We start from the raw sequence: 13166 nt of genomic DNA on the forward strand, positions 1-13166 counted from the left end.
CTGGAAGAAATGGCTTCCATAGATGTAGAAATGATTTAAGGACTTTTTTTAGTTTTTAGTTTTTAGTTTTCTTAAGTAAATTTGATATCCTATCTTATCTGACAAAAATATTAGCTTGCATGACTTCATTTGCTCCCCAGCTTCAGAGAAGATCATGTCATGCTGATATCATCCTGCATGCCTACGTCAGTCCTTGTTTGTGCATCACGTCAACCGCTTTGTGTATGCAGTATGAATCCATAACATGGCTTTGTTCCTGTGACATTGGCTCTCATTGTTTATGAATGCTTTGTGACATGCCTGCTGTCTTTAAACTCTCCCGGTAATGGCATCATGCAACATTAAAGAAAGACACATGTTTTGAGTGTGCATAGGATTTCATATTTCCCATCATGTTCCGTCTTTGGCTTGGATCCATTCATCAGAGAACCTGCCTGGATGGAGGAGCTGTAAACAGTAAGGCCTGCCTCTTGATATAAGCTTAGTGGAATTTATTGTTTTCAGTAAACATGCCTCAAACATAATCTGTCTCTGCTGTACACATTGAAGGTTCCCATAGTAACATAGGAGGATTTTCAAAACACTCCAGGGGCTCCCTTAAGCATCATGGATCTCAATCGACCACCGTCAGACATCAAGCTGCAAATCATTGAATTTAGGTACAAGACATGATGTCCATCCGGGTCTTATAGGCCCAGGGAGCATGCTGGGTAATGAGAAACAGGCACAAACCTTATGGGGATCCATAGCAAATATATTTAAAACACCACAACAGGTTTTATAGGCGTGTCTCCTGTGTGTATGAGGTGATTAAAAGTCGACACAGAAAAGGAGCTGAGGGAGCTACATGGAGGAAGAAGGTGTAAAACGCTGTCTGACTGTGCGTCCTCTCTTGTTACCCCATGCTTGTAGAGCAGACATCCACCCTTGTCCAGACTGCTGTGTCTCTTTGTGAAAAAAACAGAAAAGGCTTGTGATGGAGAGTTGAGAAATATTACGTCCAGCTGGAGGTTGTCATACTGAGACACTTGGCCCCTTTTCCCTCCTTCTTAACCCTCTCTTATACAGCATCCCAGGATTCCTTGGTTTTTTCATAGGTAGAATAAAAATGAAAGTTATCTCTATACCATCACTGACTAGTGTAGAGTTGAATGATGGCAGCAAAAATGTAGAGCTGAAGCAGTTCTTCATCCTCTTGACAAACAGCTACAACATGGCCATCTGTTAGTCAAAGCAACTGCAGCCCTACTTATGCAAATGTAATCATATCTCTTGGTCTAAACAATCAAACAGTTGAGATATGAAAACATTCAGTAATCCACAGTGTGTTCAAATAAAAGAAATAAGCTATTCAGACCAAAACTGTTATGAACATTTTTATTTTTGTTGAAGAAATGGGTGTTTTGACATGGGCGTTTCCAGGGGAGTATTTGGTTTTTGGTGCCAGCCTTAAAGGTCACATATTTTACCCTTTAAGGTAGGGTTGTTCCAGTTCTAGTATCAGAAATACATCCAATACTGCCTAAAATGCAGGTTCTGGTATAGAAGAGTACACAAGTTTTTGCACTGATCTGATACCGTTTGGTTTAGCTTTATATTTTGCTTCGTTTAGCCATGCTAAATGTTAGCGCTATTAACCGGAAATCAATTCTTCTTTGCTGCCACAAAGCACTGCATGCACAAGCTACCATTTTTAGAGCAGCAAAGAAGAGCCAAAGGACCCACTGCAGCAGCAAAGAATGGTATCTGTGTTTCAATTTGGAATTGGGAGATCAAGTCTGGCAACCTTTGTAACAGTTTTAACATTAAAAAAACAAATCTTTCTATCGCAGCCACTGGCCAGGGTTAAAAGTGAAACTAGCCAGGGTTTGAGCTCCTAATTTAAACTTTTGCTTTCCAGTGTTGTCATACAAACCAAACAAAGCCTGGCTGTAACTCAGAGTAGCTTCTTGTGAAATAAGAGATTTGATTATCAGCTCTTTAGTGATGTTGCAACCCTGATTACTTATTGGATCTGTCTCCTTATTTATTCCAACTATTTTAAGTACGACCCATATTTCAGTTTGCATCATTTAACCAGGGATGAAGCAATGACTGGATTCCAATGTTAACAGAAGCACTGATTACAGCCAGCACTGCTGTTTGACATCCTTACTACCAATCGACATGGCCCACTCTGGTATCTCCACCAAGTGTATTATCAATGCAAATGAGAGAAGTGATTAAGATCTTGGAATCAACCTCTTGTGTGGGCTGCTCTTGCCTTCAGGATGTGAAAACACAAGGTGTTTTCTTCTGGTTGTGCAGCAGCCAGGCAACAACTGAAACCATCCCACTGGCATCCCTACCTGGGCTCTAATTGTCCCACTGCCTCATTACATTTGGACATAATGACAATAAAAGCTAGAGAAAAAATTGAGGGATCATGTTGTCGACCTTTGATTCCAGTCTAAATGGAAAGTAAAAGAAGCAACGAGGAGCAGAAAAGAGACACCTCTGGAGACTGATCACTATCTCCCTGCCGATAAGAGAGCGAGTGCCTGAAGGCTCGCTTTTCTTCCAACAGCTTTTTGTGTGTCCCTCAGGGCAATTTGAGTCGAACTGTCCAGGATTATAGAAGCTTCTCCCTCTGGCATTGAAAGGTGGATCTTTGCAGGTGGAAATGAGGTGATACAACACTTCTTAAAACCACAAGGGAGTCTGATGGAAATAGACAATAACTACACAGTACAGATCAGGTGTTTCCCCAATTCTCACACCATTTCTTCAATATAAGCCCAGGATCTCTGTCTTAAAAATTGTCAGGTGGCAACTGTCTTGACTTTCCAGTGTCGATGAAGCAACCTTACTTTCACTTCGTGTCTCCTAAAGAAGCGAGGGATGAGTTATGAATGAAATATTTGTGTCTCTTTGAATGACTCATAAAGAAAAAATCCTCTTAGACTGTTTAATCTCCCAGGTTGGAATGTTTTACCCATGAAACTCAAAGACCCTTCTTACGAGATTTCAGCTGAGTCAGTGGTCATGTTGGTGACTCACTGGCCTTGAAGCTGTTTTCCTCTCCTTTAAACCACAGTCTTCTTCAGAAGTTGCCCCATCACTAATGCATTCTCCTTGCCCTATAGCTCATCTCATGCTGTATTTAGTCACTGATGCATCAGCATCCTTGGAATAACTTAGCAATATATAAGGATAGATAAAGATAGATCCCCCCCTGCGTAACTCTGTGGGTGGCAAGTTTCTTTCTCAATGAAGATGTGTCATCATCTCTTTAACTTCTCTGTAATTGGTGAAAAGTGAAAGTGTCATACTTTCTCCTCTGGGTCTTTCAGTGCGTCATCCTGTGAGTTTCAGTGACTCTTTACCTAGATGTTTTATGCTTTAAGGGAAAGCTACTCTATGAACATTACTACATTTTTATAGTTCAGTCTTAGCTCATCATATGTAGTCTTTTTCTTTTTATAGTTTTCAAAAGCATTGTGAAGGAAATATAAAAGGATAATATAATGTAGGTTTAAATATACTTAGTGTTAAAGTGAGCCTAAATGGCAAATTCATCCAGTCAGGTTAGTTCAGTTCAGTCAGCACTTTGTATCAAACATACATGATTTGCAGCGATACATATTTCTGCATAATCAGTTATTAATCGGCACTTATTGCTGTTATTTGTGTTTGTGGGTGTGGCTGTTCTGGGATCCTCCTCCAAAAGCCTACGTGGAAAGCATCAGGCAGGATCAGCACATGTTCCTGCTCTTTCTATGCTGACGAGAAAAGCCTTAGGCAGGGAGAGAAGCAGCTAAAACCCCAGAGCAGATCGGGCATCATTGACAACTTAATGGCATTGATTAAGTCAGGAGCAGAATGAAGGAGGTGCTGGGGTGGAGGAAGAGCAGCTTGAGGAGAGCGTTTAAGGAATAGTTTCCTTGGATGAAATCATCTGGCCATCAGCTGATGAGGACTTGTGTGAGATTAGATGATTTCAGTTATGGCAGCACATGAACTAATGCTATACGATTGATTTAATGGCTGACAAGGTAAAGGTTTTTGGGGAGGCCAATCAGATTTCAGAGGGGGCCTAGCTCCCACTGGCTCTGCCCCTGGAATATTATTATTGCTGCTATTTGCTGCCATAACCCATCAAGGAGTTAGAAAACTAGATATTATTATTTTGGTTGCTGATATGTTTAGCATGTACAGTGTAAATTTTCTCACAAAAGTTCATCAATTAATAGTTAGAGTCAAGATGTTTGTTTACAGAATAAGCATGCTAGCACTGCCTTGTGCTGAAACTATGAAGTACAATACAAAAACAAGCTTCATGTTCAAATGTGGGCAATATTTCATTTTTATAAGCAGAATTTGCTGAGGGTCAATCAAAATTGGACTGCGGGCTGTATTTGCCCCCAAGGCCATAGTTTGGACCAAGGTTATTGTAGTTAACTAAAACTAACTAAATAACTAAAATGTAACAATCATTTTAGTTAACTGAAACTAAATAAAAACAAATCTTTACAAATAAAACAAAAACTAACTAAAACTGTATGGTCTGCTTACAAAACGAACTAAAATGAAATAGAACTAGGGACAAAATCTCCTTAGTTACCTCCGCCAAGGAGGTTATGTGATCAGCAGGGTTTGTTAGTTAGTGTTGGTAGTTTGTTTGTTAGTTTGTTTTTTAGCAACATAACTCAAAAAGTTCTGGACGGATTTTCAGGAAATGTCAGAAATGGCATAAGGAAGAACTGATTAGATTTTGGGAGTGATCTGGTTCACCGTCTGGATCCAGGAATTTTTTTAAAGGATTCTTCACTATTGGGAGATAGGGCTAACGGTGGAGGTCTGTGCTCTCCGAGTGCTTCACTAGTTTTAGTCTTTGATACTAGCATACTGACTGACGTGAACACTCAAGTCTGGAAAGAGTAAAACTGCCTGATTTGATTGAAGACAACTTCACACAGTGGTAACTTGGGTGTCGCCCCAAGTATCCCACATTGCTGACAAAACTAAAAATAACACTAAAAGTAATAAAAACTAAACTAAAATTAAGTATTTTTGCAAAATAGAAACTAAACAACTAAAAAACTGCAGTTAAAACTAATTCAAACTAAACTTAAATTCAAAACTTCAGGTAAAAACTAAATAGAAATGAAAACTAATGAAAAATCTAAAACCTTGGTTTGGACAGCCCTGCCTTAACTTAAAATTGAATGAGAATAGGTAATACTAATGAGCACTGAACACCATCAGTGTGTGAATGTGGTGTGAATTGGCAAGTGTGACCTGCAGTGGAAAAAGCATTCATAGTAGCCAGATGACTAGAAAAGTGCTTCACAATCTCATGTCCATTTTACCATACCATGTGCTCTTGTTTCATTTTTTATTTACCATATAAACAATATTTAGATGATCAGATTTTTTCCATTTGCCAGTTTTTATTGTATTGCTTGTTTTTTTAAAGTGTTCGGAATCTTAAAGTGTTTGGATAGTGAACGTTCAGCAAATACATGTGAGGCAGATACTGTAGAATATCTGAGTCATCCTGTTCAATAATTGTGCTCTCAATGAGTGTGTTTACATGGACGTATCCTGGTTTTGGTCAAATTCAGGATATTGTGTTTACATGGCAACAAAGAAACCTGTTATTCATATCCCTGTTTACATAGAAATTACTAATATCCCGGTTTCTGTTCACTGTATAGTATCTGCACAGGCATCTGTGAAACTTCATCTGGGAATTTTGTGTTTTTCTGCCAGGAAAGGTCATAATCATTACACACCCAGAAAGTAAACTATTACTCTTAGTTACCTGTTCAGAGGTTATTAAAGCTGTTGCACAGTAATCTTAAGGTTAACACAAACTCTAAATGCATTTTTCAGAGTCTTTCCTCGCCATGGAAGCGTTCTCATGAGGTTCAAATGAACACCACACAGTTGTGAAATATGTATTTCCCTGACCAGTCACAACACAGGTCTCACAGGTGTAGTGAGGCTAAATTGCGATGCCATTTTTTTCCTACAAGTGAGGATATGGTCTTACAGGTTCCATTATCCATTTTAAATTTAGATCAGTTTTTCATGCCTCTGAAGATCTGGCCTTTGTAAAAGCAATTCTCATGCAAGAGAGCTATTAGAATAAAAAGACGAGGCTGTCATTCTGAATTTAAGGCGTTTTATCCACAACTTAAACTCTTGTATCCAGTAATATGAAAGAAAATATTCAGCCCTCAAAGATGTAGTTAACCTTTGATCAACATCATTTTAATGATTTTTCCTCCAGGTTCTGGCAAGGCAAAGAAAAAACGTGCAATGAAAAGGCAGCATGTAAAACATGGTCATGCACTCTAACTTTTCTTAGCATAAATGATTGAAATATGACGTCCTTTCATGCCAGAAGTTGGTGAATGAATTATCCTAGCCAACATTCAGTCTTTATTTTGCTATAATGCAAACATTGAACACTAATTAAATCAACTCCTTATCTAACCTAGCAAGATGTTCAGCTGACAGCCATTTCATCTGCTTTACATGGGTCTGTTTTAGGGCTGGGTAATTAATCCAGAATTAGATTAAATCGCAATATGGCCTGCTGCAATTTATAAATCACAGAAGTTGCAATATTTCTTTAACTTGAAATGTGTCAAATTACCAGTTTAATACATTCATGTTTTGCAGTAGCAGAGATTTTATGCACGTTATGCCAACATTCAAGCGTTTTTCTTTTAGAATGGTTTACAAAAATCCTCCTTTCTTGAGCAGAAATAATTGCAACCAGATAATTTTAATGGTTCTGCCTCAGTTAATTCTGTATAATATTGATTCAAATTAGCGTTAGTTCACAGAAGTCATACCCTCAGCCACAATCACCTGATAGCTAGTGGATACCAATTTTTGCCTCCCACAGCCAATCACAGCTCTTTCTCTCAACACGGTGGACCTTTCAAGTATGACGTACTGCACTTAAATCTATGCTTGCATTAGGGATGCATCAATGTAACACACTGCTGCTGCTGCTGTTGGCAAAGCTTCACCTCCCCACCCCAGCCGCCTCCTTCATAGCATATATCTGCAACCTCGTATTCAGACTTACACTACTATGGATTAATTGCTTCTGAAACAATTTAATTGTTTTCAGTATGCTTTCTCTTTATTGTATCTATACATACAGGGGTTTCTAGCTATGCGCTCCCAAAGTAGCTGCTTGACTAACTCAAAGAGCATCTTTTCAGCAGCACCTTCTCTGCCAAGTAAAACTGTAGCTCCACTCTGCATAAAACGATGATGAGAGTGTTCCTGGCTGATTGTAGGTTATAATATAGAATGATATTTTTGCTGTAATTTCCTGAAAATTACATAAGATGAGCATCCTAATAATAATGGTTTATTAAATCGCAATCGAAACATTGGGGGGAAAAAATCGCAAATAGACTATTTTTGCAAATCATTCAGCCCCAGTCTGTTTTCATGTTAATGTAACATTTCTCAGGAAGAAATGTTTTTATTGTATGCATGTTAAGTGTTTTAACAATAAAACAAAGCATCATACAAAACCCTAAGTTTCAAGCTTATGTTTCTGTTTCTACTCATAGCTGCAGAAACCAATCTTCATTCATCTGTTTTCTACTTGTTATAACTGATACATATTGTAACCAGTTACATTTTTAAATGTTTCATTGCTGTATGTCAGATGTTTAAACATCCAAAAGTAAGAGATCTGAGTGTTTTCATAAAGGCTGTCTTCAGCTGTATCTGCTTTTTCTCCAAGAAGCTTTGCTGACAAGGCAGGAGTAAGGTATGCTGAGGTGCTTCTGCCCCTCGCCCTTTGCCCATATGTTTTGTATTACGCCCTAGGAGGTGCCATCCTCTGCAGCTTAGTGATGGGAGGGGGATAAAGCAGGCCTCTCTGGCCCAAATGACGCATGACATGGTGCTGCGCCCTGGGCTCTTATTTATGGCTTCCCATGTCAGCGAAGGCTTGCTCCCCTGGGGAGCCCCATGGCCGTTACCCACAGAACCGGCCTTCAGAGCTCATCTCAGACCTGAGAGCAACACAAATCTCCACACTCTGTCTTTGGTCGGAAAGAATTCTGATCGCCATAATGCGGCGGCACATTCACAGGGATGAGAAGTATGCTGAAATCAAATAGATATCCTCAGAGAGAAGTTTATTCAGCTGTTCAGCGCTCACAGTTGCCACAGTTTCACAAGGAGCGAAGTGGCGCATGTGAAGTGCTACTTCAGAGGAATCAACGTCATGTCAGGCTGCAGCTAGGCCACTGCCAGGCACACACTGCCTCTTTTATCAATGCCTCTGATGTTGAAGAGGATGTGAAATCTGGAGAGAGAGTGAGGAGGAGATTTGGTGAGAGGATCTGAATACATTTTCTCTGTAGTTACTCAAGAATCCATGTACATATCACAACGTATTAACAAATAGGAGCATACACTGGCAGCACTTATGCACACACAGGTGTTCTCCATGAGTTATCCGGGAAAGCTCCAGTGATCTCTGTCCAGGGTTTTGATGTGGGTAGACGGAAAAGAAAAGAATTCAGATGAAACGAGGGCCAAGGGATGAGAAGAAGCTAGAGAGTAGATGACAGCGAGGAAAAAAGGAGATGAGTCTGTGATAGATAACGTTTTAAAAGACTTTAATGAACATCAGAGACAGATGTGACATAATAGCATGGCAATGACAACATGAAACTTTAAAGGATGGCTGGGACTTTGTCTTCCCTGCTATCTCATATTTCTTTGTGCTTAGGGGAGTGAGCGTAAAAGGAGGGGGCACTGTAAAGGTTTTATATGGCCTTCTGGAAACAGAACAAGCCTCTCCAGAATAACAAGTACAGCACATATATATCCTTCAGAACCTCTGTGGAAACAGGGCACTCGTTTTTTTGCGCTTCCTTGGTCCTGCCTTTAAAAAACCCTGTTAGTAATCTGCTCTGGTCATTGTTTAGTCTACTGGAAGTCCCTTAGATCATCCGCATCAGCAGCCATGATGCGTTCGCTTCATGTTCTGAACCATCCAGCTTCACAGCAGCTCAGAGCCAGCAACTTGGCATTAATCAGTCTATTTCTAGCATTACTAAGTCTTCGCTGCAAGCATGTTGTTGTAGAACAAGGGGATAATACTGTAAAACCCTCCGGTGTGGCTGAATCAAATAATTTCTGCAATGAAGAGTGGTCCAAAATTCTTCCAGAATGGTGTGCAAGGGTAGGGTTAGGGTTGTGCTGGCCTGGGTGGCACAACCAATAGGAAGGGGGCAAATACTGTTTCATAGCACTGTATGTCTGGCTCTGCAATGGGAGGCAACAGATAGTCACAACTGGTAGTCATGTAAAGATAAACGGATATGGATTGGTTAACCGATCTTAAAGTCAAAGGTCTGAGTGCATCAGTCCATGTAGCCTTGGATCAGTGAAAATGTAGCATGAATTGGTTTTTAGACTGGTTTTAACATCAGAGATCTGTTCACTGATCCTCTGCTGCTTTCTATCATAGCCCCTTTCCACCATGCTCTGGGTCAGCATTTCTAATCCCGAACAACCTTAGAACGAGAGTTGCATTAGCCATAGGTGCTCGCTAGGTAGCTAAATATGTTTCACCGGTCATCGCTGAAGTGTATTACAGTTACAGTTCTCAACTCAGAAATCAAGTCATGTGGACTTCATATGAAGGAGGGATAACTGTAGAAATGTCTGCCCATCTGGACGTTTTGGAGAAAAGCAATTTAATACATCTGCAGCACGTAAAACTCACCTGCTGGGATGGAAGCTAGCTTAGATGCTAGCGCTGAATGTAGCATAAACAGACCCAAAAATAAACACTTTTCGTAGTTAAAACTCAGGAAATCTCCAGTTATCACCACACAGCCCATTTATTCACAAGGGTTACAACCATAACGTGCCGTTGGGCGTGATTGATTTGGAGCCATAATCAATACACCTGAGCCCATTGTTGTGATATTGAACAGAGGATTTCACTGAGCTGAATTAATTCAAGTATGAAAACATGAACAGTCTGGTATAGAGATAGAGATAACAATGTTTAGGGAGCATGTTGACAAAATAATCCCATTAAGACAAATTATGAAAGGAGAAAATTGAATTGAATGTGTGTTTACTGTAATCATAAAGCAATGGAAGTTACAAGTACAGAAAGGTTACTTGCAAGGTTACTCATCTCATGTATTTTCCAACAAAAACAAACAATAATTCATTTGAAACTATAAGCAACACAATATTAGATCAAATTATGGCTGAACAATTTTAAGAAAATATCTAATTTTGATGATTTTGACTCATTTTACAAATTGGGTATATACTGTTGTATTAAACTGAATAATAATTTTATAAAATTCTGATATTTAACAAGAAAAACATACAAAAATGAAGAAAATAGGATTTTTTGTACACTGCTCTAAAAATGATTGCATGATATGTAATGCATGATGTCTGCTGCTGCTGCAAAAAGTTTTAAATTGATATTTTGTCACAGATTTTAGGTAAAGGTATTATTGCACCCTCAGTGATTTGAAAATTGCAGTCAGCTATAATAAGTTGCGATTAATTGCCCAGCTGTAGTAAAAACTCATTTTAATATTTATCACTGAACTAACCATTAAAATCAGACACTTTTGGACAGGTGTGTGTGATAACAACTTCATTTCTTAAACAGAATTTCATAATGTTTACACAGGAGGCCTGGGATTTAGTCTATTAAATAAATAAGCTCAAAGACAGTTGGACTGTTATGAAACTATCTTTTTTTCCCCTTTTTTCTCATTTTTGTTGAAGCAAAAAAGTTATTCTGATTACATAACCAATTTGTACCAAACCGGATTGGACCAAATCGTTATTTATTGTAATGAATCTTCAGTGAATCAAATCGTCTTGGGAAGGAGAGCCACACCCCCAACTATTGGGCCTTTCTACAGTTGATCTCCTCTGTCCCTACAGTCCTGTAGCTGGCATGAACCATGTCTTCTCATCTGTCCAAAACAGCATAGTATTCACTGCGTTGTTTTCTTCTTGGCTCTTTTCTACTTCCATTTGCCACTCCATTTCCAGATCAAACCCCAGCACAGGAGCTTCTGTGAATGTGCAGAACTTCAAAACCAGTTTGGGTTCAACATGAAAGAGTAAATAAACCTCCAATCACATTACCTGGATGTGTTGGTCTGACTGTGAGGAAGTCAGCTTGGCTCCATTTCAGAATAACATGTTTACATGTGATTTTAAAGTCCAGCTTGTATCTGATTTGTGCATATGCATGTACATGCACTGAGTACCTGGGAGAGTTATTGCATAACTTTTCACCTATCCTGTAAATGCTATCTTTTCAGAACGAAGACTTGTACCACTAGGGCGTGGAAGTTTGCAAGTTTTTCTTTGGCATTTGTTTGCACTGTCTTCTAATCAATACTTAAAGTTCTAAAGAGCTATAACGCTGATAGTAAATCATTCTCAGATGAAAAAGTTGAAGTTATAAGGTTAAAGGCTCAGAGTCTGAGTTAAAAAGTTAAACTTATCAGTTCAAAGGGTCAAAACACGAAATTTAAAGGCAAAATAATGTTTTTAAAGGCAAATATATGAGATAGAAAGTCAAAATCACAAGTTTTAAAGGTTAAGATATGACTTAGATCTTGAAATTGTGAATCTGGAAGGTTAAAATATATAAAAAGGTCAAAACAGAAAAAAGTCAAAATCTTAAGTTTAAGTCAAAATTGTGAGATGCAAAATTGAAAATATGAAATGACATTCCTGACTATTTATCTATTTTTTTTACTCTTTACTTTTTCAGATTTTTGATATTTAACAAAGATATTTTAAATCCTAATAGTTAAGTTTACATATTTATACACAAGGATATCTGCAGACCTCATTCCAGTGGGCCAGTTGTAATAGAAAGATTATACGATCATGCCGGACGGATACAGCTCTACCAAGGGCCAGGTTTGGACCCCAGGCCTTGAGTTTGACACCCCTGACTTAAAACCTCTTGAAATGAATGAAGGCTTTGTCTATCATTGCAGACCTATTGAAATAGTGCCACAGTTCTAAGCTGTTAATGTTCATATTACAACTTTTTGTGGTATTTCTGTACACAGGCCTTAATGCATCAGTTTTAGTTCATCTGCAGAGCTGTCAAGGTTTGTTCCTTTCTAGACAAGCCAAAGACAATAAATGTAACTTAACTGAAGAAGGGACCAAGAAATCCACTTCCTCCTGGCTCTCGTTTTTTTTGGCTACCATAGAAATCCAAATTCATGTCAGTAGCACAGGATCAAAGCAAAAAGGTAGTATAAAGTCACTAATTGTCTTTGCCTGGATACAAGATAAGAGAAGTCCTTGAGTCATCACGTTGGACTGTGAAGAGCCAGACAAAGCCCTGGAAGACTGGATCTGCTTGGAATACCAAACAGCTCTACCTAGACTGGGTCACTGGGTTAAATCTTAAACTACTGTCCGTGCTTTCATCTGGTCTCCAGCAGAGCAGAGGCATCTGATAAAGTCAAGGAACACACCAACTTGACGAAGGTTTCCCTTTCTTCTACTTGTCTGATGATCCGGAGTAGGTGGAGAGAAACGGATGCAAGTATGTGCGACTGAATGATGTGCTGGTGGTATTTGCCTCATTAGGACCTCCCTGATGTCTTTGATGGCTGCTGAGGACGAGGGGTTGAAGTGAGGAAGATAGACTGATGATAACTTCATGTGTCTGTCGTCTTTTGGTTCTTCTCCCACTAAACCATATCTTTCTATATGCTTCCCTGTTTTTGCACAGTATCCCCTCAACAGGCCTACCATTCCTCAGCAAGTCTTCATTGCTAAACCAGATCCCCACAGTCAGGCAGTCAGATCTGACACAGGGCCTGATTTGTCAGGGTCAGTGTTATCCAACAATCCATCAGATCCCTCAGGCTGATACTACAGACTCCTCTGGGACTGGACCTTTGTTTGGCTAAGCCGCTGACAGAAGCGAAGCCTCTGTCTTGGAAGCCATTAAGAGCACAGCAGGCCCAGAAAAATGAGCCGGCCTTGTCACTCCACATCAGGAGCTCAGCCGCGGTCGCATATCCTTCTCAGACATGTCACATTGGAGCACTGTTTATAAAAGCCTTTGAACTAGCGAGCGCCTGATGGAGCGATGAATGAGCCAA

The 13166-nt window shown here is 39.4% G+C and overlaps 1 protein-coding gene across 1 annotated transcript in view; it reads left to right on the plus strand.

The window, feature by feature from the left end:
* The window catches only part of stau2 (staufen double-stranded RNA binding protein 2), a 190096-nt gene that overhangs the window by 157197 nt on the left and 19733 nt on the right, over positions 1 to 13166 (plus strand). The window lies entirely within an intron of this gene.

Source organism: Cheilinus undulatus, linkage group 19 (genome assembly GCF_018320785.1).
Source record: "Cheilinus undulatus linkage group 19, ASM1832078v1, whole genome shotgun sequence".
NCBI lineage: Eukaryota > Metazoa > Chordata > Actinopteri > Labriformes > Labridae > Cheilinus > Cheilinus undulatus.